This window comes from Rhopalosiphum padi, unplaced genomic scaffold (genome assembly GCF_020882245.1).
Source record: "Rhopalosiphum padi isolate XX-2018 unplaced genomic scaffold, ASM2088224v1 scaffold1, whole genome shotgun sequence".
Lineage (NCBI taxonomy): Eukaryota > Metazoa > Arthropoda > Insecta > Hemiptera > Aphididae > Rhopalosiphum > Rhopalosiphum padi.
This window is the reverse complement of record NW_026869996.1, coordinates 11,706,589-11,732,968: the sequence shown is the minus strand read 5'-3', so window position 1 is coordinate 11,732,968 and position 26,380 is coordinate 11,706,589. Positions and strand designations below refer to the sequence as shown.

The 26,380-nt window shown below is 27.3% G+C and overlaps 1 long non-coding RNA gene across 8 annotated transcripts in view; it reads right to left on the bottom strand.

Annotated features, from left to right (window-relative positions):
- Nucleotides 1–1,397: 1,397 nt before the first annotated feature.
- Nucleotides 1,398–26,380, bottom strand: part of LOC132931362 (uncharacterized) — a 312,343-nt gene continuing 287,360 nt past the window's right edge. For 2 of the 8 annotated variants that reach the window (XR_009662531.1, XR_009662528.1), the window contains exons 2-11: nucleotides 25,538–25,680; nucleotides 21,807–21,949; nucleotides 18,076–18,218; nucleotides 14,345–14,487; nucleotides 10,614–10,756; nucleotides 6,883–7,025; nucleotides 3,152–3,294; nucleotides 2,715–2,857; nucleotides 2,121–2,220; nucleotides 1,398–1,615 (exon numbers count right to left, since the gene is read on the bottom strand). This is a non-coding gene — a long non-coding RNA (uncharacterized LOC132931362). Of the gene's footprint in view, nucleotides 1,616–2,120; nucleotides 2,221–2,714; nucleotides 2,858–3,151; nucleotides 3,295–5,128; nucleotides 5,347–5,851; nucleotides 5,952–6,445; nucleotides 6,589–6,882; nucleotides 7,026–8,859; nucleotides 9,078–9,582; nucleotides 9,683–10,176; nucleotides 10,320–10,613; nucleotides 10,757–14,344; nucleotides 14,488–16,321; nucleotides 16,540–17,044; nucleotides 17,145–17,638; nucleotides 17,782–18,075; nucleotides 18,219–21,806; nucleotides 21,950–23,277; nucleotides 23,475–25,537; nucleotides 25,897–26,380 lie in introns of those variants that run through there. The other 6 variants (XR_009662530.1, XR_009662524.1, XR_009662529.1 and 3 more) reach the window with 6 other exon arrangements.

Here is a 26,380-nt window from a genome sequence, read left to right as displayed (position 1 = left end):
TCCGCTGTATAGTAGAGATGGAAAGTAGGTCACTGGTCACTATAATGGATGTGTTAAATTTGAATGCAACGACGGGTAGTATTGTATACGAAAAACGATTCTGAACGGAGATGATTTGTCAGTCAATGATAATTAGTTGGATATATTATATTATTACCTATATTTAAATTGTAATATATCGTTATTTTACGCGATTTCGTAAAAAATTATATTTCATACGCACATAAAATGTTTTCTATATTGACAATGGATTTATTTTTTTACTGTTACTTGAAGGAAAATTTATGGATAACCTAGTATTGGATTTTTTAACCTTAAGTATAAATCACAAAGATTTTATGAATTTTCAACTTCAAAATTCTTTGCAAATTTTCGTGATTTTGATATATTTTTTAAACATTTGAACTTTAAATGCTTATAAACAAAAATTGTGACTAACGATTTTTGATTTATTTTTTACTACGATAAGTTTCAATTATCTATAAGTAGCTTAAAAAATGTCAAAATATATTGAAAATTTTAATCGCAAATAGATAACGCTAATATAAACGTTTGTTGAAAATTTCATGTATTTACAATGATTCGTTTTTGACTTACAGCAAAATCAAAAAATCGATTTTGTCTTTTCAAAGAGGGGCTGAAGTCAAAAACGAAGCATTATTACTACTCCAAAAAGTGATGACGGACACAAAAATAATACAAACATCATTGTAAAATCAATACATTCATCACTCCGTTCAGAATCTAAAAATAATTATTTGTATTATTCGTCAAAATTAACTTATAAAATCATATTTTATAGTTTTTATGAAGTAAAAATATCAGATTAAATGAAACATGTGCAAGTTAAAAATGATAAATTAGAATCATTTTCTTAATCAAGACACTTACTTGTGTTAACTTCAGGCATAAAATATGAACAATTCGTTTATAATATCAAAAATCTTTATTAAATGAACAACAACTACACGCAAAAGCTAAGTAAAAACAACGATCGGTTACTCTAAAACGACCGTCCGGTGAACGGCACACAACCAACTAGTTTTTCTCTGAGGCGATCGGGCATCGGCCGACGGATGTCGTCCCCACTACCGCCCTCTGTCGGTGCATACATTTAATAATTTTGAGTGTTTTATAAGCAGTTTAAAATAGGAATTTGTCAAAATTATCATATAAAAACATGTATTATAGTGTATTCAAAATACCAGGTTAAATGAAACACCTGAAAGATAATAATGGTAAATTTCTTAAACCATTGTTAAAGCTTCTAAACTTTAACTTAATATTTGAGTGTTTTATAAATGTTTTATAATGATCATTTAAATATAGTAAAAATAAAATATATTTATAGCATAGGTAAATTTTAAGAATAAACAATACAAGCTAAAGGTGTTTACTATTATTTTATTCAGATATTTAACAAATCTCAATTGTTTCACAGCTATTAATTTAGAATCAATTATATTCAATAACCATTGCACGCACATTGCATAAATCCAATATTATTATCAGTATCTTCTAGTCCATTTTCAACATAGCATGTTGATTCTTTCCTTGGTGGTAGAAATGTGAATTCGTGTCTCAGCGTGCCTTGATTGATCTGATATACTGCCATCTGAAAAAATGTAGTAAGTTAATAATGTATAACGGTTGGAGAATAACTTGAGAATACAGTGTTTTACAGGCAGTTCAAAGTATGAATTTGTAATATTAGTCAATATTATCATATTAAAAACATGTTTTATAGTGTTTATGAAGTATCAGCTTAAATGACAAATATGGATGTTGGTAATGGTAAATAAGAATCATTTACTTAATATAACTGTCTAGGTTTCATGACACTAACTTGATAATTGAGATTTTTATGAGCAGCTAAAAATATGAAATTGTAATATGAGTCAAAATTATGATATATAAGCACGTTTTATAGTGTTTATTATTAAGTATGAGCCTAAATGAAATATATGGAAGTTAATAATGGTAAATAAGAACCATTTACTTAATATAATGGTTAGGGTTTTGTGACACTAACTTTTTGTAACAATACTATTAATTGAATATCAATTACATCCAATACCCATTACACGCACGTTGCACAAAACCATTAATATTAGCAGTACCTTCTATTCCATTTTCAACGGAAAATGTTGTAACTTTCCCTAGTGATAGAAATGCTAATTCATGTCTCAGCATGCCTCCAGTGATCTGCAGTACTGCCATCTAAAACACAAATAGTCAGTTAAATATGTATAATGGTTAAAGAAATAATTATAATGCTTAGCAATAAAAGAGATAATACAAATCTACCAGAATGTTTTGTTGAGTTTTAATGTAAAACGAAATATAAGTAAAGAATACAATTGTACATTAACATAAAATTGCTGCTTTTCAATATTAAAATAATAAGAGTTTGTAATACTTGTATACTTGTATACAATAAGAATCATTGTCATCATTTAGTAGTCAAGGTTTCTAGACACTAACATGAGAATTGAGTGTTTTATAAGCAGTTAAAAATATGACTTTGTAATATTTGTTAAAATTACCATGTAAAATCATGTTTTATTGTGTTTATGAAGTATCAGCTTAAATGTAATATTTGAATGTCAGTAATTGAAAATTAGAATCATTTGCTTATAATCTAATGGTCAGAGTTTCATGACACTGACTTTTTATTACACTACAATTAATTTAATATCAATTAAATTCAATACCCATTACACGCACGTTGCACAAAACCCTTATTATTAGCAGTATCGTCTAGTACATTTTCAACGTAGGATGTTGATATTTTGCATAGTGGTAGAAATGTGAATTCATGTCTCAGCATGTATTGAGTGATCTGCTGTACTGCCATCTAAAAATAAAAAATATTCAGTTAAATATGTATAGTGGTTGGAGAATAACTTGAGAATACAGTGTTTTACAAGCAGTTCAAAGTATGACTTTGTAATATTTGTTTAAATTTTCATATCAAAATTATGATATTAAATCATTTTTTATTGTCTGTATGAAGTATCATCTTAAATGTAATAATTGAATGTCAATAATGGAAAATTAGAATCATTTGCTTATAATCTAATGGTCAGGGTTTCATGACACTGACTTTTTGTTACACTACTATTAATTTAATATCAATTAAATTCAATACCCATTACACGCACGTTGCACAAAACCATTATTATTAGCAGTATCGTCAAGTACATTTTCAACGTAGGATATTGATATTTAGCATAGAGGTAGAAATGTGAATTCATGTCTCAGCGTGTATTGAATGATCTGCTGTACTGCCATCTAAAAAAAAAATAGTAAGTTAAATATGTATAATGGTTGGAGGATAAAATGTCGCTACTAGACACCGTAAAGAGGACAACAATTTTTATATAACAACTAGTACATGGACAACACTGAATAATTTTGAAATTGAAACAATCAAAACATAAACTAACAGACAAACTTCATTTTTATTAAAAAATTCTTGAAAACAATTTACAGTTGAAACGCAAATACAAATACGAATGTAAAACTGCAAAATGATATGAAATATAGACATAATATAATATAACAGACGATAAGAAATAATAATTATGATAAGCCATAAAAGATAGTACCTACAAATATACCAGAATGTTTTCTAGAATATAAATGTACATATTATAAGTGTGACTAGAGAATACATTTGTACAACTGAAAATTTGCTCCTATTCAATATGAAAAAACGTGGGTATCGCTCCGCTGTATAGTAGAGATGGAAAGTAGGTCACTGGTCACTATAATGGATGTGTTAAATTTGAATGCAACGACGGGTAGTATTGTATACGAAAAACGATTCTGAACGGAGATGATTTGTCAGTCAATGATAATTAGTTGGATATATTATATTATTACCTATATTTAAATTGTAATATATCGTTATTTTACGCGATTTCGTAAAAAATTATATTTCATACGCACATAAAATGTTTTCTATATTGACAATGGATTTATTTTTTTACTGTTACTTGAAGGAAAACTTATGGATAACCTAGTATTGGATTTTTTAACCTTAAGTATAAATCACAAAGATTTTATGAATTTTCAACTTCAAAATTCTTTGCAAATTTTCGTGATTTTGATATATTTTTTAAACATTTGAACTTTAAATGCTTATAAACAAAAATTGTGACTAACGATTTTTGATTTATTTTTTACTACGATAAGTTTCAATTATCTATAAGTAGCTTAAAAAATGTCAAAATATATTGAAAATTTTAATCGCAAATAGATAACGCTAATATAAACGTTTGTTGAAAATTTCATGTATTTACAATGATTCGTTTTTGACTTACAGCAAAATCAAAAAATCGATTTTGTCTTTTCAAAGAGGGGCTGAAGTCAAAAACGAAGCATTATTACTACTCCAAAAAGTGATGACGGACACAAAAATAATACAAACATCATTGTAAAATCAATACATTCATCACTCCGTTCAGAATCTAAAAATAATTATTTGTATTATTCGTCAAAATTAACTTATAAAATCATATTTTATAGTTTTTATGAAGTAAAAATATCAGATTAAATGAAACATGTGCAAGTTAAAAATGATAAATTAGAATCATTTTCTTAATCAAGACACTTACTTGTGTTAACTTCAGGCATAAAATATGAACAATTCGTTTATAATATCAAAAATCTTTATTAAATGAACAACAACTACACGCAAAAGCTAAGTAAAAACAACGATCGGTTACTCTAAAACGACCGTCCGGTGAACGGCACACAACCAACTAGTTTTTCTCTGAGGCGATCGGGCATCGGCCGACGGATGTCGTCCCCACTACCGCCCTCTGTCGGTGCATACATTTAATAATTTTGAGTGTTTTATAAGCAGTTTAAAATAGGAATTTGTCAAAATTATCATATAAAAACATGTATTATAGTGTATTCAAAATACCAGGTTAAATGAAACACCTGAAAGATAATAATGGTAAATTTCTTAAACCATTGTTAAAGCTTCTAAACTTTAACTTAATATTTGAGTGTTTTATAAATGTTTTATAATGATCATTTAAATATAGTAAAAATAAAATATATTTATAGCATAGGTAAATTTTAAGAATAAACAATACAAGCTAAAGGTGTTTACTATTATTTTATTCAGATATTTAACAAATCTCAATTGTTTCACAGCTATTAATTTAGAATCAATTATATTCAATAACCATTGCACGCACATTGCATAAATCCAATATTATTATCAGTATCTTCTAGTCCATTTTCAACATAGCATGTTGATTCTTTCCTTGGTGGTAGAAATGTGAATTCGTGTCTCAGCGTGCCTTGATTGATCTGATATACTGCCATCTGAAAAAATGTAGTAAGTTAATAATGTATAACGGTTGGAGAATAACTTGAGAATACAGTGTTTTACAGGCAGTTCAAAGTATGAATTTGTAATATTAGTCAATATTATCATATTAAAAACATGTTTTATAGTGTTTATGAAGTATCAGCTTAAATGACAAATATGGATGTTGGTAATGGTAAATAAGAATCATTTACTTAATATAACTGTCTAGGTTTCATGACACTAACTTGATAATTGAGATTTTTATGAGCAGCTAAAAATATGAAATTGTAATATGAGTCAAAATTATGATATATAAGCACGTTTTATAGTGTTTATTATTAAGTATGAGCCTAAATGAAATATATGGAAGTTAATAATGGTAAATAAGAACCATTTACTTAATATAATGGTTAGGGTTTTGTGACACTAACTTTTTGTAACAATACTATTAATTGAATATCAATTACATCCAATACCCATTACACGCACGTTGCACAAAACCATTAATATTAGCAGTACCTTCTATTCCATTTTCAACGGAAAATGTTGTAACTTTCCCTAGTGATAGAAATGCTAATTCATGTCTCAGCATGCCTCCAGTGATCTGCAGTACTGCCATCTAAAACACAAATAGTCAGTTAAATATGTATAATGGTTAAAGAAATAATTATAATGCTTAGCAATAAAAGAGATAATACAAATCTACCAGAATGTTTTGTTGAGTTTTAATGTAAAACGAAATATAAGTAAAGAATACAATTGTACATTAACATAAAATTGCTGCTTTTCAATATTAAAATAATAAGAGTTTGTAATACTTGTATACTTGTATACAATAAGAATCATTGTCATCATTTAGTAGTCAAGGTTTCTAGACACTAACATGAGAATTGAGTGTTTTATAAGCAGTTAAAAATATGACTTTGTAATATTTGTTAAAATTACCATGTAAAATCATGTTTTATTGTGTTTATGAAGTATCAGCTTAAATGTAATATTTGAATGTCAGTAATTGAAAATTAGAATCATTTGCTTATAATCTAATGGTCAGAGTTTCATGACACTGACTTTTTATTACACTACAATTAATTTAATATCAATTAAATTCAATACCCATTACACGCACGTTGCACAAAACCCTTATTATTAGCAGTATCGTCTAGTACATTTTCAACGTAGGATGTTGATATTTTGCATAGTGGTAGAAATGTGAATTCATGTCTCAGCATGTATTGAGTGATCTGCTGTACTGCCATCTAAAAATAAAAAATATTCAGTTAAATATGTATAGTGGTTGGAGAATAACTTGAGAATACAGTGTTTTACAAGCAGTTCAAAGTATGACTTTGTAATATTTGTTTAAATTTTCATATCAAAATTATGATATTAAATCATTTTTTATTGTCTGTATGAAGTATCATCTTAAATGTAATAATTGAATGTCAATAATGGAAAATTAGAATCATTTGCTTATAATCTAATGGTCAGGGTTTCATGACACTGACTTTTTGTTACACTACTATTAATTTAATATCAATTAAATTCAATACCCATTACACGCACGTTGCACAAAACCATTATTATTAGCAGTATCGTCAAGTACATTTTCAACGTAGGATATTGATATTTAGCATAGAGGTAGAAATGTGAATTCATGTCTCAGCGTGTATTGAATGATCTGCTGTACTGCCATCTAAAAAAAAAATAGTAAGTTAAATATGTATAATGGTTGGAGGATAAAATGTCGCTACTAGACACCGTAAAGAGGACAACAATTTTTATATAACAACTAGTACATGGACAACACTGAATAATTTTGAAATTGAAACAATCAAAACATAAACTAACAGACAAACTTCATTTTTATTAAAAAATTCTTGAAAACAATTTACAGTTGAAACGCAAATACAAATACGAATGTAAAACTGCAAAATGATATGAAATATAGACATAATATAATATAACAGACGATAAGAAATAATAATTATGATAAGCCATAAAAGATAGTACCTACAAATATACCAGAATGTTTTCTAGAATATAAATGTACATATTATAAGTGTGACTAGAGAATACATTTGTACAACTGAAAATTTGCTCCTATTCAATATGAAAAAACGTGGGTATCGCTCCGCTGTATAGTAGAGATGGAAAGTAGGTCACTGGTCACTATAATGGATGTGTTAAATTTGAATGCAACGACGGGTAGTATTGTATACGAAAAACGATTCTGAACGGAGATGATTTGTCAGTCAATGATAATTAGTTGGATATATTATATTATTACCTATATTTAAATTGTAATATATCGTTATTTTACGCGATTTCGTAAAAAATTATATTTCATACGCACATAAAATGTTTTCTATATTGACAATGGATTTATTTTTTTACTGTTACTTGAAGGAAAATTTATGGATAACCTAGTATTGGATTTTTTAACCTTAAGTATAAATCACAAAGATTTTATGAATTTTCAACTTCAAAATTCTTTGCAAATTTTCGTGATTTTGATATATTTTTTAAACATTTGAACTTTAAATGCTTATAAACAAAAATTGTGACTAACGATTTTTGATTTATTTTTTACTACGATAAGTTTCAATTATCTATAAGTAGCTTAAAAAATGTCAAAATATATTGAAAATTTTAATCGCAAATAGATAACGCTAATATAAACGTTTGTTGAAAATTTCATGTATTTACAATGATTCGTTTTTGACTTACAGCAAAATCAAAAAATCGATTTTGTCTTTTCAAAGAGGGGCTGAAGTCAAAAACGAAGCATTATTACTACTCCAAAAAGTGATGACGGACACAAAAATAATACAAACATCATTGTAAAATCAATACATTCATCACTCCGTTCAGAATCTAAAAATAATTATTTGTATTATTCGTCAAAATTAACTTATAAAATCATATTTTATAGTTTTTATGAAGTAAAAATATCAGATTAAATGAAACATGTGCAAGTTAAAAATGATAAATTAGAATCATTTTCTTAATCAAGACACTTACTTGTGTTAACTTCAGGCATAAAATATGAACAATTCGTTTATAATATCAAAAATCTTTATTAAATGAACAACAACTACACGCAAAAGCTAAGTAAAAACAACGATCGGTTACTCTAAAACGACCGTCCGGTGAACGGCACACAACCAACTAGTTTTTCTCTGAGGCGATCGGGCATCGGCCGACGGATGTCGTCCCCACTACCGCCCTCTGTCGGTGCATACATTTAATAATTTTGAGTGTTTTATAAGCAGTTTAAAATAGGAATTTGTCAAAATTATCATATAAAAACATGTATTATAGTGTATTCAAAATACCAGGTTAAATGAAACACCTGAAAGATAATAATGGTAAATTTCTTAAACCATTGTTAAAGCTTCTAAACTTTAACTTAATATTTGAGTGTTTTATAAATGTTTTATAATGATCATTTAAATATAGTAAAAATAAAATATATTTATAGCATAGGTAAATTTTAAGAATAAACAATACAAGCTAAAGGTGTTTACTATTATTTTATTCAGATATTTAACAAATCTCAATTGTTTCACAGCTATTAATTTAGAATCAATTATATTCAATAACCATTGCACGCACATTGCATAAATCCAATATTATTATCAGTATCTTCTAGTCCATTTTCAACATAGCATGTTGATTCTTTCCTTGGTGGTAGAAATGTGAATTCGTGTCTCAGCGTGCCTTGATTGATCTGATATACTGCCATCTGAAAAAATGTAGTAAGTTAATAATGTATAACGGTTGGAGAATAACTTGAGAATACAGTGTTTTACAGGCAGTTCAAAGTATGAATTTGTAATATTAGTCAATATTATCATATTAAAAACATGTTTTATAGTGTTTATGAAGTATCAGCTTAAATGACAAATATGGATGTTGGTAATGGTAAATAAGAATCATTTACTTAATATAACTGTCTAGGTTTCATGACACTAACTTGATAATTGAGATTTTTATGAGCAGCTAAAAATATGAAATTGTAATATGAGTCAAAATTATGATATATAAGCACGTTTTATAGTGTTTATTATTAAGTATGAGCCTAAATGAAATATATGGAAGTTAATAATGGTAAATAAGAACCATTTACTTAATATAATGGTTAGGGTTTTGTGACACTAACTTTTTGTAACAATACTATTAATTGAATATCAATTACATCCAATACCCATTACACGCACGTTGCACAAAACCATTAATATTAGCAGTACCTTCTATTCCATTTTCAACGGAAAATGTTGTAACTTTCCCTAGTGATAGAAATGCTAATTCATGTCTCAGCATGCCTCCAGTGATCTGCAGTACTGCCATCTAAAACACAAATAGTCAGTTAAATATGTATAATGGTTAAAGAAATAATTATAATGCTTAGCAATAAAAGAGATAATACAAATCTACCAGAATGTTTTGTTGAGTTTTAATGTAAAACGAAATATAAGTAAAGAATACAATTGTACATTAACATAAAATTGCTGCTTTTCAATATTAAAATAATAAGAGTTTGTAATACTTGTATACTTGTATACAATAAGAATCATTGTCATCATTTAGTAGTCAAGGTTTCTAGACACTAACATGAGAATTGAGTGTTTTATAAGCAGTTAAAAATATGACTTTGTAATATTTGTTAAAATTACCATGTAAAATCATGTTTTATTGTGTTTATGAAGTATCAGCTTAAATGTAATATTTGAATGTCAGTAATTGAAAATTAGAATCATTTGCTTATAATCTAATGGTCAGAGTTTCATGACACTGACTTTTTATTACACTACAATTAATTTAATATCAATTAAATTCAATACCCATTACACGCACGTTGCACAAAACCCTTATTATTAGCAGTATCGTCTAGTACATTTTCAACGTAGGATGTTGATATTTTGCATAGTGGTAGAAATGTGAATTCATGTCTCAGCATGTATTGAGTGATCTGCTGTACTGCCATCTAAAAATAAAAAATATTCAGTTAAATATGTATAGTGGTTGGAGAATAACTTGAGAATACAGTGTTTTACAAGCAGTTCAAAGTATGACTTTGTAATATTTGTTTAAATTTTCATATCAAAATTATGATATTAAATCATTTTTTATTGTCTGTATGAAGTATCATCTTAAATGTAATAATTGAATGTCAATAATGGAAAATTAGAATCATTTGCTTATAATCTAATGGTCAGGGTTTCATGACACTGACTTTTTGTTACACTACTATTAATTTAATATCAATTAAATTCAATACCCATTACACGCACGTTGCACAAAACCATTATTATTAGCAGTATCGTCAAGTACATTTTCAACGTAGGATATTGATATTTAGCATAGAGGTAGAAATGTGAATTCATGTCTCAGCGTGTATTGAATGATCTGCTGTACTGCCATCTAAAAAAAAAATAGTAAGTTAAATATGTATAATGGTTGGAGGATAAAATGTCGCTACTAGACACCGTAAAGAGGACAACAATTTTTATATAACAACTAGTACATGGACAACACTGAATAATTTTGAAATTGAAACAATCAAAACATAAACTAACAGACAAACTTCATTTTTATTAAAAAATTCTTGAAAACAATTTACAGTTGAAACGCAAATACAAATACGAATGTAAAACTGCAAAATGATATGAAATATAGACATAATATAATATAACAGACGATAAGAAATAATAATTATGATAAGCCATAAAAGATAGTACCTACAAATATACCAGAATGTTTTCTAGAATATAAATGTACATATTATAAGTGTGACTAGAGAATACATTTGTACAACTGAAAATTTGCTCCTATTCAATATGAAAAAACGTGGGTATCGCTCCGCTGTATAGTAGAGATGGAAAGTAGGTCACTGGTCACTATAATGGATGTGTTAAATTTGAATGCAACGACGGGTAGTATTGTATACGAAAAACGATTCTGAACGGAGATGATTTGTCAGTCAATGATAATTAGTTGGATATATTATATTATTACCTATATTTAAATTGTAATATATCGTTATTTTACGCGATTTCGTAAAAAATTATATTTCATACGCACATAAAATGTTTTCTATATTGACAATGGATTTATTTTTTTACTGTTACTTGAAGGAAAATTTATGGATAACCTAGTATTGGATTTTTTAACCTTAAGTATAAATCACAAAGATTTTATGAATTTTCAACTTCAAAATTCTTTGCAAATTTTCGTGATTTTGATATATTTTTTAAACATTTGAACTTTAAATGCTTATAAACAAAAATTGTGACTAACGATTTTTGATTTATTTTTTACTACGATAAGTTTCAATTATCTATAAGTAGCTTAAAAAATGTCAAAATATATTGAAAATTTTAATCGCAAATAGATAACGCTAATATAAACGTTTGTTGAAAATTTCATGTATTTACAATGATTCGTTTTTGACTTACAGCAAAATCAAAAAATCGATTTTGTCTTTTCAAAGAGGGGCTGAAGTCAAAAACGAAGCATTATTACTACTCCAAAAAGTGATGACGGACACAAAAATAATACAAACATCATTGTAAAATCAATACATTCATCACTCCGTTCAGAATCTAAAAATAATTATTTGTATTATTCGTCAAAATTAACTTATAAAATCATATTTTATAGTTTTTATGAAGTAAAAATATCAGATTAAATGAAACATGTGCAAGTTAAAAATGATAAATTAGAATCATTTTCTTAATCAAGACACTTACTTGTGTTAACTTCAGGCATAAAATATGAACAATTCGTTTATAATATCAAAAATCTTTATTAAATGAACAACAACTACACGCAAAAGCTAAGTAAAAACAACGATCGGTTACTCTAAAACGACCGTCCGGTGAACGGCACACAACCAACTAGTTTTTCTCTGAGGCGATCGGGCATCGGCCGACGGATGTCGTCCCCACTACCGCCCTCTGTCGGTGCATACATTTAATAATTTTGAGTGTTTTATAAGCAGTTTAAAATAGGAATTTGTCAAAATTATCATATAAAAACATGTATTATAGTGTATTCAAAATACCAGGTTAAATGAAACACCTGAAAGATAATAATGGTAAATTTCTTAAACCATTGTTAAAGCTTCTAAACTTTAACTTAATATTTGAGTGTTTTATAAATGTTTTATAATGATCATTTAAATATAGTAAAAATAAAATATATTTATAGCATAGGTAAATTTTAAGAATAAACAATACAAGCTAAAGGTGTTTACTATTATTTTATTCAGATAATTAACAAATCTCAATTGTTTCACAGCTATTAATTTAGAATCAATTATATTCAATAACCATTGCACGCACATTGCATAAATCCAATATTATTATCAGTATCTTCTAGTCCATTTTCAACATAGCATGTTGATTCTTTCGTTGGTGGTAGAAATGTGAATTCGTGTCTCAGCGTGCCTTGATTGATCTGATATACTGCCATCTGAAAAAATGTAGTAAGTTAATAATGTATAACGGTTGGAGAATAACTTGAGAATACAGTGTTTTACAGGCAGTTCAAAGTATGAATTTGTAATATTAGTCAATATTATCATATTAAAAACATGTTTTATAGTGTTTATGAAGTATCAGCTTAAATGACAAATATGGATGTTGGTAATGGTAAATAAGAATCATTTACTTAATATAACTGTCTAGGTTTCATGACACTAACTTGATAATTGAGATTTTTATGAGCAGCTAAAAATATGAAATTGTAATATGAGTCAAAATTATGATATATAAGCACGTTTTATAGTGTTTATTATTAAGTATGAGCCTAAATGAAATATATGGAAGTTAATAATGGTAAATAAGAACCATTTACTTAATATAATGGTTAGGGTTTTGTGACACTAACTTTTTGTAACAATACTATTAATTGAATATCAATTACATCCAATACCCATTACACGCACGTTGCACAAAACCATTAATATTAGCAGTACCTTCTATTCCATTTTCAACGGAAAATGTTGTAACTTTCCCTAGTGATAGAAATGCTAATTCATGTCTCAGCATGCCTCCAGTGATCTGCAGTACTGCCATCTAAAACACAAATAGTCAGTTAAATATGTATAATGGTTAAAGAAATAATTATAATGCTTAGCAATAAAAGAGATAGTACAAATCTACCAGAATGTTTTGTTGAGTTTTAATGTAAAACGAAATATAAGTAAAGAATACAATTGTACATTAACATAAAATTGCTGCTTTTCAATATTAAAATAATAAGAGTTTGTAATACTTGTATACTTGTATACAATAAGAATCATTGTCATCATTTAGTAGTCAAGGTTTCTAGACACTAACATGAGAATTGAGTGTTTTATAAGCAGTTAAAAATATGACTTTGTAATATTTGTTAAAATTACCATGTAAAATCATGTTTTATTGTGTTTATGAAGTATCAGCTTAAATGTAATATTTGAATGTCAGTAATTGAAAATTAGAATCATTTGCTTATAATCTAATGGTCAGAGTTTCATGACACTGACTTTTTATTACACTACAATTAATTTAATATCAATTAAATTCAATACCCATTACACGCACGTTGCACAAAACCCTTATTATTAGCAGTATCGTCTAGTACATTTTCAACGTAGGATGTTGATATTTTGCATAGTGGTAGAAATGTGAATTCATGTCTCAGCATGTATTGAGTGATCTGCTGTACTGCCATCTAAAAATAAAAAATATTCAGTTAAATATGTATAGTGGTTGGAGAATAACTTGAGAATACAGTGTTTTACAAGCAGTTCAAAGTATGACTTTGTAATATTTGTTTAAATTTTCATATCAAAATTATGATATTAAATCATTTTTTATTGTCTGTATGAAGTATCATCTTAAATGTAATAATTGAATGTCAATAATGGAAAATTAGAATCATTTGCTTATAATCTAATGGTCAGGGTTTCATGACACTGACTTTTTGTTACACTACTATTAATTTAATATCAATTAAATTCAATACCCATTACACGCACGTTGCACAAAACCATTATTATTAGCAGTATCGTCAAGTACATTTTCAACGTAGGATATTGATATTTAGCATAGAGGTAGAAATGTGAATTCATGTCTCAGCGTGTATTGAATGATCTGCTGTACTGCCATCTAAAAAAAAAATAGTAAGTTAAATATGTATAATGGTTGGAGGATAAAATGTCGCTACTAGACACCGTAAAGAGGACAACAATTTTTATATAACAACTAGTACATGGACAACACTGAATAATTTTGAAATTGAAACAATCAAAACATAAACTAACAGACAAACTTCATTTTTATTAAAAAATTCTTGAAAACAATTTACAGTTGAAACGCAAATACAAATACGAATGTAAAACTGCAAAATGATATGAAATATAGACATAATATAATATAACAGACGATAAGAAATAATAATTATGATAAGCCATAAAAGATAGTACCTACAAATATACCAGAATGTTTTCTAGAATATAAATGTACATATTATAAGTGTGACTAGAGAATACATTTGTACAACTGAAAATTTGCTCCTATTCAATATGAAAAAACGTGGGTATCGCTCCGCTGTATAGTAGAGATGGAAAGTAGGTCACTGGTCACTATAATGGATGTGTTAAATTTGAATGCAACGACGGGTAGTATTGTATACGAAAAACGATTCTGAACGGAGATGATTTGTCAGTCAATGATAATTAGTTGGATATATTATATTATTACCTATATTTAAATTGTAATATATCGTTATTTTACGCGATTTCGTAAAAAATTATATTTCATACGCACATAAAATGTTTTCTATATTGACAATGGATTTATTTTTTTACGGTTACTTGAAGGAAAACTTATGGATAACCTAGTATTGGATTTTTTAACCTTAAGTATAAATCACAAAGATTTTATGAATTTTCAACTTCAAAATTCTTTGCAAATTTTCGTGATTTTGATATATTTTTTAAACATTTGAACTTTAAATGCTTATAAACAAAAATTGTGACTAACGATTTTTGATTTATTTTTTACTACGATAAGTTTCAATTATCTATAAGTAGCTTAAAAAATGTCAAAATATATTGAAAATTTTAATCGCAAATAGATAACGCTAATATAAACGTTTGTTGAAAATTTCATGTATTTACAATGATTCGTTTTTGACTTACAGCAAAATCAAAAAATCGATTTTGTCTTTTCAAAGAGGGGCTGAAGTCAAAAACGAAGCATTATTACTACTCCAAAAAGTGATGACGGACACAAAAATAATACAAACATCATTGTAAAATCAATACATTCATCACTCCGTTCAGAATCTAAAAATAATTATTTGTATTATTCGTCAAAATTAACTTATAAAATCATATTTTATAGTTTTTATGAAGTAAAAATATCAGATTAAATGAAACATGTGCAAGTTAAAAATGATAAATTAGAATCATTTTCTTAATCAAGACACTTACTTGTGTTAACTTCAGGCATAAAATATGAACAATTCGTTTATAATATCAAAAATCTTTATTAAATGAACAACAACTACACGCAAAAGCTAAGTAAAAACAACGATCGGTTACTCTAAAACGACCGTCCGGTGAACGGCACACAACCAACTAGTTTTTCTCTGAGGCGATCGGGCATCGGCCGACGGATGTCGTCCCCACTACCGCCCTCTGTCGGTGCATACATTTAATAATTTTGAGTGTTTTATAAGCAGTTTAAAATAGGAATTTGTCAAAATTATCATATAAAAACATGTATTATAGTGTATTCAAAATACCAGGTTAAATGAAACACCTGAAAGATAATAATGGTAAATTTCTTAAACCATTGTTAAAGCTTCTAAACTTTAACTTAATATTTGAGTGTTTTATAAATGTTTTATAATGATCATTTAAATATAGTAAAAATAAAATATATTTATAGCATAGGTAAATTTTAAGAATAAACAATACAAGCTAAAGGTGTTTACTATTATTTTATTCAGATATTTAACAAATCTCAATTGTTTCACAGCTATTAATTTAGAATCAATTATATTCAATAACCATTGCACGCACATTGCATAAATCCAATATTATTATCAGTATCTTCTAGTCCATTTTCAACATAGCATGTTGATTCTTTCCTTGGTGGTAGAAATGTGAATTCGTGTCTCAGCGTGCCTTGATTGATCTGATATACTGCCATCTGAAAAAATGTAGTAAGTTAATAATGTATAACGGTTGGAGAATAACTTGAGAATACAGTGTTTTACAGGCAGTTCAAAGTATGAATTTGTAATATTAGTCAATATTATCATATTAAAAACATGTTTTATAGTGTTTATGAAGTATCAGCTTAAATGACAAATATGGATGTTGGTAATGGTAAATAAGAATCATTTACTTAATATAACTGTCTAGGTTTCATGACACTAACTTGATAATTGAGATTTTTATGAGCAGCTAAAAATATGAAATTGTAATATGAGTCAAAATTATGATATATAAGCACGTTTTATAGTGTTTATTATTAAGTATGAGCCTAAATGAAATATATGGAAGTTAATAATGGTAAATAAGAACCATTTACTTAATATAATGGTTAGGGTTTTGTGACACTAACTTTTTGTAACAATACTATTAATTGAATATCAATTACATCCAATACCCATTACACGCACGTTGCACAAAACCATTAATATTAGCAGTACCTTCTATTCCATTTTCAACGGAAAATGTTGTAACTTTCCCTAGTGATAGAAATGCTAATTCATGTCTCAGCATGCCTCCAGTGATCTGCAGTACTGCCATCTAAAACACAAATAGTCAGTTAAATATGTATAATGGTTAAAGAAATAATTATAATGCTTAGCAATAAAAGAGATAATACAAATCTACCAGAATGTTTTGTTGAGTTTTAATGTAAAACGAAATATAAGTAAAGAATACAATTGTACATTAACATAAAATTGCTGCTTTTCAATATTAAAATAATAAGAGTTTGTAATACTTGTATACTTGTATACAATAAGAATCATTGTCATCATTTAGTAGTCAAGGTTTCTAGACACTAACATGAGAATTGAGTGTTTTATAAGCAGTTAAAAATATGACTTTGTAATATTTGTTAAAATTACCATGTAAAATCATGTTTTATTGTGTTTATGAAGTATCAGCTTAAATGTAATATTTGAATGTCAGTAATTGAAAATTAGAATCATTTGCTTATAATCTAATGGTCAGAGTTTCATGACACTGACTTTTTATTACACTACAATTAATTTAATATCAATTAAATTCAATACCCATTACACGCACGTTGCACAAAACCCTTATTATTAGCAGTATCGTCTAGTACATTTTCAACGTAGGATGTTGATATTTTGCATAGTGGTAGAAATGTGAATTCATGTCTCAGCATGTATTGAGTGATCTGCTGTACTGCCATCTAAAAATAAAAAATATTCAGTTAAATATGTATAGTGGTTGGAGAATAACTTGAGAATACAGTGTTTTACAAGCAGTTCAAAGTATGACTTTGTAATATTTGTTTAAATTTTCATATCAAAATTATGATATTAAATCATTTTTTATTGTCTGTATGAAGTATCATCTTAAATGTAATAATTGAATGTCAATAATGGAAAATTAGAATCATTTGCTTATAATCTAATGGTCAGGGTTTCATGACACTGACTTTTTGTTACACTACTATTAATTTAATATCAATTAAATTCAATACCCATTACACGCACGTTGCACAAAACCATTATTATTAGCAGTATCGTCAAGTACATTTTCAACGTAGGATATTGATATTTAGCATAGAGGTAGAAATGTGAATTCATGTCTCAGCGTGTATTGAATGATCTGCTGTACTGCCATCTAAAAAAAAAATAGTAAGTTAAATATGTATAATGGTTGGAGGATAAAATGTCGCTACTAGACACCGTAAAGAGGACAACAATTTTTATATAACAACTAGTACATGGACAACACTGAATAATTTTGAAATTGAAACAATCAAAACATAAACTAACAGACAAACTTCATTTTTATTAAAAAATTCTTGAAAACAATTTACAGTTGAAACGCAAATACAAATACGAATGTAAAACTGCAAAATGATATGAAATATAGACATAATATAATATAACAGACGATAAGAAATAATAATTATGATAAGCCATAAAAGATAGTACCTACAAATATACCAGAATGTTTTCTAGAATATAAATGTACATATTATAAGTGTGACTAGAGAATACATTTGTACAACTGAAAATTTGCTCCTATTCAATATGAAAAAACGTGGGTATCGCTCCGCTGTATAGTAGAGATGGAAAGTAGGTCACTGGTCACTATAATGGATGTGTTAAATTTGAATGCAACGACGGGTAGTATTGTATACGAAAAACGATTCTGAACGGAGATGATTTGTCAGTCAATGATAATTAGTTGGATATATTATATTATTACCTATATTTAAATTGTAATATATCGTTATTTTACGCGATTTCGTAAAAAATTATATTTCATACGCACATAAAATGTTTTCTATATTGACAATGGATTTATTTTTTTACTGTTACTTGAAGGAAAACTTATGGATAACCTAGTATTGGATTTTTTAACCTTAAGTATAAATCACAAAGATTTTATGAATTTTCAACTTCAAAATTCTTTGCAAATTTTCGTGATTTTGATATATTTTTTAAACATTTGAACTTTAAATGCTTATAAACAAAAATTGTGACTAACGATTTTTGATTTATTTTTTACTACGATAAGTTTCAATTATCTATAAGTAGCTTAAAAAATGTCAAAATATATTGAAAATTTTAATCGCAAATAGATAACGCTAATATAAACGTTTGTTGAAAATTTCATGTATTTACAATGATTCGTTTTTGACTTACAGCAAAATCAAAAAATCGATTTTGTCTTTTCAAAGAGGGGCTGAAGTCAAAAACGAAGCATTATTACTACTCCAAAAAGTGATGACGGACACAAAAATAATACAAACATCATTGTAAAATCAATACATTCATCACTCCGTTCAGAATCTAAAAATAATTATTTGTATTATTCGTCAAAATTAACTTATAAAATCATATTTTATAGTTTTTATGAAGTAAAAATATCAGATTAAATGAAACATGTGCAAGTTAAAAATGATAAATTAGAATCATTTTCTTAATCAAGACACTTACTTGTGTTAACTTCAGGCATAAAATATGAACAATTCGTTTATAATATCAAAAATCTTTATTAAATGAACAACAACTACACGCAAAAGCTAAGTAAAAACAACGATCGGTTACTCTAAAACGACCGTCCGGTGAACGGCACACAACCAACTAGTTTTTCTCTGAGGCGATCGGGCATCGGCCGACGGATGTCGTCCCCACTACCGCCCTCTGTCGGTGCATACATTTAATAATTTTGAGTGTTTTATAAGCAGTTTAAAATAGGAATTTGTCAAAATTATCATATAAAAACATGTATTATAGTGTATTCAAAATACCAGGTTAAATGAAACACCTGAAAGATAATAATGGTAAATTTCTTAAACCATTGTTAAAGCTTCTAAACTTTAACTTAATATTTGAGTGTTTTATAAATGTTTTATAATGATCATTTAAATATAGTAAAAATAAAATATATTTATAGCATAGGTAAATTTTAAGAATAAACAATACAAGCTAAAGGTGTTTACTATTATTTTATTCAGATAATTAACAAATCTCAATTGTTTCACAGCTATTAATTTAGAATCAATTATATTCAATAACCATTGCACGCACATTGCATAAATCCAATATTATTATCAGTATCTTCTAGTCCATTTTCAACATAGCATGTTGATTCTTTCGTTGGTGGTAGAAATGTGAATTCGTGTCTCAGCGTGCCTTGATTGATCTGATATACTGCCATCTGAAAAAATGTAGTAAGTTAATAATGTATAACGGTTGGAGAATAACTTGAGAATACAGTGTTTTACAGGCAGTTCAAAGTATGAATTTGTAATATTAGTCAATATTATCATATTAAAAACATGTTTTATAGTGTTTATGAAGTATCAGCTTAAATGACAAATATGGATGTTGGTAATGGTAAATAAGAATCATTTACTTAATATAACTGTCTAGGTTTCATGACACTAACTTGATAATTGAGATTTTTATGAGCAGCTAAAAATATGAAATTGTAATATGAGTCAAAATTATGATATATAAGCACGTTTTATAGTGTTTATTATTAAGTATGAGCCTAAATGAAATATATGGAAGTTAATAATGGTAAATAAGAACCATTTACTTAATATAATGGTTAGGGTTTTGTGACACTAACTTTTTGTAACAATACTATTAATTGAATATCAATTACATCCAATACCCATTACACGCACGTTGCACAAAACCATTAATATTAGCAGTACCTTCTATTCCATTTTCAACGGAAAATGTTGTAACTTTCCCTAGTGATAGAAATGCTAATTCATGTCTCAGCATGCCTCCAGTGATCTGCAGTACTGCCATCTAAAACACAAATAGTCAGTTAAATATGTATAATGGTTAAAGAAATAATTATAATGCTTAGCAATAAAAGAGATAGTACAAATCTACCAGAATGTTTTGTTGAGTTTTAATGTAAAACGAAATATAAGTAAAGAATACAATTGTACATTAACATAAAATTGCTGCTTTTCAATATTAAAATAATAAGAGTTTGTAATACTTGTATACTTGTATACAATAAGAATCATTGTCATCATTTAGTAGTCAAGGTTTCTAGACACTAACATGAGAATTGAGTGTTTTATAAGCAGTTAAAAATATGACTTTGTAATATTTGTTAAAATTACCATGTAAAATCATGTTTTATTGTGTTTATGAAGTATCAGCTTAAATGTAATATTTGAATGTCAGTAATTGAAAATTAGAATCATTTGCTTATAATCTAATGGTCAGAGTTTCATGACACTGACTTTTTATTACACTACAATTAATTTAATATCAATTAAATTCAATACCCATTACACGCACGTTGCACAAAACCCTTATTATTAGCAGTATCGTCTAGTACATTTTCAACGTAGGATGTTGATATTTTGCATAGTGGTAGAAATGTGAATTCATGTCTCAGCATGTATTGAGTGATCTGCTGTACTGCCATCTAAAAATAAAAAATATTCAGTTAAATATGTATAGTGGTTGGAGAATAACTTGAGAATACAGTGTTTTACAAGCAGTTCAAAGTATGACTTTGTAATATTTGTTTAAATTTTCATATCAAAATTATGATATTAAATCATTTTTTATTGTCTGTATGAAGTATCATCTTAAATGTAATAATTGAATGTCAATAATGGAAAATTAGAATCATTTGCTTATAATCTAATGGTCAGGGTTTCATGACACTGACTTTTTGTTACACTACTATTAATTTAATATCAATTAAATTCAATACCCATTACACGCACGTTGCACAAAACCATTATTATTAGCAGTATCGTCAAGTACATTTTCAACGTAGGATATTGATATTTAGCATAGAGGTAGAAATGTGAATTCATGTCTCAGCGTGTATTGAATGATCTGCTGTACTGCCATCTAAAAAAAAAATAGTAAGTTAAATATGTATAATGGTTGGAGGATAAAATGTCGCTACTAGACACCGTAAAGAGGACAACAATTTTTATATAACAACTAGTACATGGACAACACTGAATAATTTTGAAATTGAAACAATCAAAACATAAACTAACAGACAAACTTCATTTTTATTAAAAAATTCTTGAAAACAATTTACAGTTGAAACGCAAATACAAATACGAATGTAAAACTGCAAAATGATATGAAATATAGACATAATATAATATAACAGACGATAAGAAATAATAATTATGATAAGCCATAAAAGATAGTACCTACAAATATACCAGAATGTTTTCTAGAATATAAATGTACATATTATAAGTGTGACTAGAGAATACATTTGTACAACTGAAAATTTGCTCCTATTCAATATGAAAAAACGTGGGTATCGCTCCGCTGTATAGTAGAGATGGAAAGTAGGTCACTGGTCACTATAATGGATGTGTTAAATTTGAATGCAACGACGGGTAGTATTGTATACGAAAAACGATTCTGAACGGAGATGATTTGTCAGTCAATGATAATTAGTTGGATATATTATATTATTACCTATATTTAAATTGTAATATATCGTTATTTTACGCGATTTCGTAAAAAATTATATTTCATACGCACATAAAATGTTTTCTATATTGACAATGGATTTATTTTTTTACGGTTACTTGAAGGAAAACTTATGGATAACCTAGTATTGGATTTTTTAACCTTAAGTATAAATCACAAAGATTTTATGAATTTTCAACTTCAAAATTCTTTGCAAATTTTCGTGATTTTGATATATTTTTTAAACATTTGAACTTTAAATGCTTATAAACAAAAATTGTGACTAACGATTTTTGATTTATTTTTTACTACGATAAGTTTCAATTATCTATAAGTAGCTTAAAAAATGTCAAAATATATTGAAAATTTTAATCGCAAATAGATAACGCTAATATAAACGTTTGTTGAAAATTTCATGTATTTACAATGATTCGTTTTTGACTTACAGCAAAATCAAAAAATCGATTTTGTCTTTTCAAAGAGGGGCTGAAGTCAAAAACGAAGCATTATTACTACTCCAAAAAGTGATGACGGACACAAAAATAATACAAACATCATTGTAAAATCAATACATTCATCACTCCGTTCAGAATCTAAAAATAATTATTTGTATTATTCGTCAAAATTAACTTATAAAATCATATTTTATAGTTTTTATGAAGTAAAAATATCAGATTAAATGAAACATGTGCAAGTTAAAAATGATAAATTAGAATCATTTTCTTAATCAAGACACTTACTTGTGTTAACTTCAGGCATAAAATATGAACAATTCGTTTATAATATCAAAAATCTTTATTAAATGAACAACAACTACACGCAAAAGCTAAGTAAAAACAACGATCGGTTACTCTAAAACGACCGTCCGGTGAACGGCACACAACCAACTAGTTTTTCTCTGAGGCGATCGGGCATCGGCCGACGGATGTCGTCCCCACTACCGCCCTCTGTCGGTGCATACATTTAATAATTTTGAGTGTTTTATAAGCAGTTTAAAATAGGAATTTGTCAAAATTATCATATAAAAACATGTATTATAGTGTATTCAAAATACCAGGTTAAATGAAACACCTGAAAGATAATAATGGTAAATTTCTTAAACCATTGTTAAAGCTTCTAAACTTTAACTTAATATTTGAGTGTTTTATAAATGTTTTATAATGATCATTTAAATGTAGTAAAAATAAAATATATTTATAGCATAGGTAAATTTTAAGAATAAACAATACAAGCTAAAGGTGTTTACTATTATTTTATTCAGATAATTAACAAATCTCAATTGTTTCACAGCTATTAATTTAGAATCAATTATATTCAATAACCATTGCACGCACATTGCATAAATCCAATATTATTATCAGTATCTTCTAGTCCATTTTCAACATAGCATGTTGATTCTTTCCTTGGTGGTAGAAATGTGAATTCGTGTCTCAGCGTGCCTTGATTGATCTGATATACTGCCATCTGAAAAAATGTAGTAAGTTAATAATGTATAACGGTTGGAGAATAACTTGAGAATACAGTGTTTTACAGGCAGTTCAAAGTATGAATTTGTAATATTAGTCAATATTATCATATTAAAAACATGTTTTATAGTGTTTATGAAGTATCAGCTTAAATGACAAATATGGATGTTGGTAATGGTAAATAAGAATCATTTACTTAATATAACTGTCTAGGTTTCATGACACTAACTTGATAATTGAGATTTTTATGAGCAGCTAAAAATATGAAATTGTAATATGAGTCAAAATTATGATATATAAGCACGTTTTATAGTGTTTATTATTAAGTATGAGCCTAAATGAAATATATGGAAGTTAATAATGGTAAATAAGAACCATTTACTTAATATAATGGTTAGGGTTTTGTGACACTAACTTTTTGTAACAATACTATTAATTGAATATCAATTACATCCAATAACCATTACACGCACGTTGCACAAAACCATTAATATTAGCAGTACCTTCTATTCCATTTTCAACGGAAAATGTTGTAACTTTCCCTAGTGATAGAAATGCTAATTCATGTCTCAGCATGCCTCCAGTGATCTGCAGTACTGCCATCTAAAACACAAATAGTCAGTTAAATATGTATAATGGTTAAAGAAATAATTATAATGCTTAGCAATAAAAGAGATAATACAAATCTACCAGAATGTTTTGTTGAGTTTTAATGTAAAACGAAATATAAGTAAAGAATACAATTGTACATTAACATAAAATTGCTGCTTTTCAATATTAAAATAATAAGAGTTTGTAATACTTGTATACTTGTATACAATAAGAATCATTGTCATCATTTAGTAGTCAAGGTTTCTAGACACTAACATGAGAATTGAGTGTTTTATAAGCAGTTAAAAATATGACTTTGTAATATTTGTTAAAATTACCATGTAAAATCATGTTTTATTGTGTTTATGAAGTATCAGCTTAAATGTAATATTTGAATGTCAGTAATTGAAAATTAGAATCATTTGCTTATAATCTAATGGTCAGAGTTTCATGACACTGACTTTTTATTACACTACAATTAATTTAATATCAATTAAATTCAATACCCATTACACGCACGTTGCACAAAACCCTTATTATTAGCAGTATCGTCTAGTACATTTTCAACGTAGGATGTTGATATTTTGCATAGTGGTAGAAATGTGAATTCATGTCTCAGCATGTATTGAGTGATCTGCTGTACTGCCATCTAAAAATAAAAAATATTCAGTTAAATATGTATAGTGGTTGGAGAATAACTTGAGAATACAGTGTTTTACAAGCAGTTCAAAGTATGACTTTGTAATATTTGTTTAAATTTTCATATCAAAATTATGATATTAAATCATTTTTTATTGTCTGTATGAAGTATCATCTTAAATGTAATAATTGAATGTCAATAATGGAAAATTAGAATCATTTGCTTATAATCTAATGGTCAGGGTTTCATGACACTGACTTTTTGTTACACTACTATTAATTTAATATCAATTAAATTCAATACCCATTACACGCACGTTGCACAAAACCATTATTATTAGCAGTATCGTCAAGTACATTTTCAACGTAGGATATTGATATTTAGCATAGAGGTAGAAATGTGAATTCATGTCTCAGCGTGTATTGAATGATCTGCTGTACTGCCATCTAAAAAAAAAATAGTAAGTTAAATATGTATAATGGTTGGAGGATAAAATGTCGCTACTAGACACCGTAAAGAGGACAACAATTTTTATATAACAACTAGTACATGGACAACACTGAATAATTTTGAAATTGAAACAATCAAAACATAAACTAACAGACAAACTTCATTTTTATTAAAAAATTCTTGAAAACAATTTACAGTTGAAACGCAAATACAAATACGAATGTAAAACTGCAAAATGATATGAAATATAGACATAATATAATATAACAGACGATAAGAAATAATAATTATGATAAGCCATAAAAGATAGTACCTACAAATATACCAGAATGTTTTCTAGAATATAAATGTACATATTATAAGTGTGACTAGAGAATACATTTGTACAACTGAAAATTTGCTCCTATTCAATATGAAAAAACGTGGGTATCGCTCCGCTGTATAGTAGAGATGGAAAGTAGGTCACTGGTCACTATAATGGATGTGTTAAATTTGAATGCAACGACGGGTAGTATTGTATACGAAAAACGATTCTGAACGGAGATGATTTGTCAGTCAATGATAATTAGTTGGATATATTATATTATTACCTATATTTAAATTGTAATATATCGTTATTTTACGCGATTTCGTAAAAAATTATATTTCATACGCACATAAAATGTTTTCTATATTGACAATGGATTTATTTTTTTA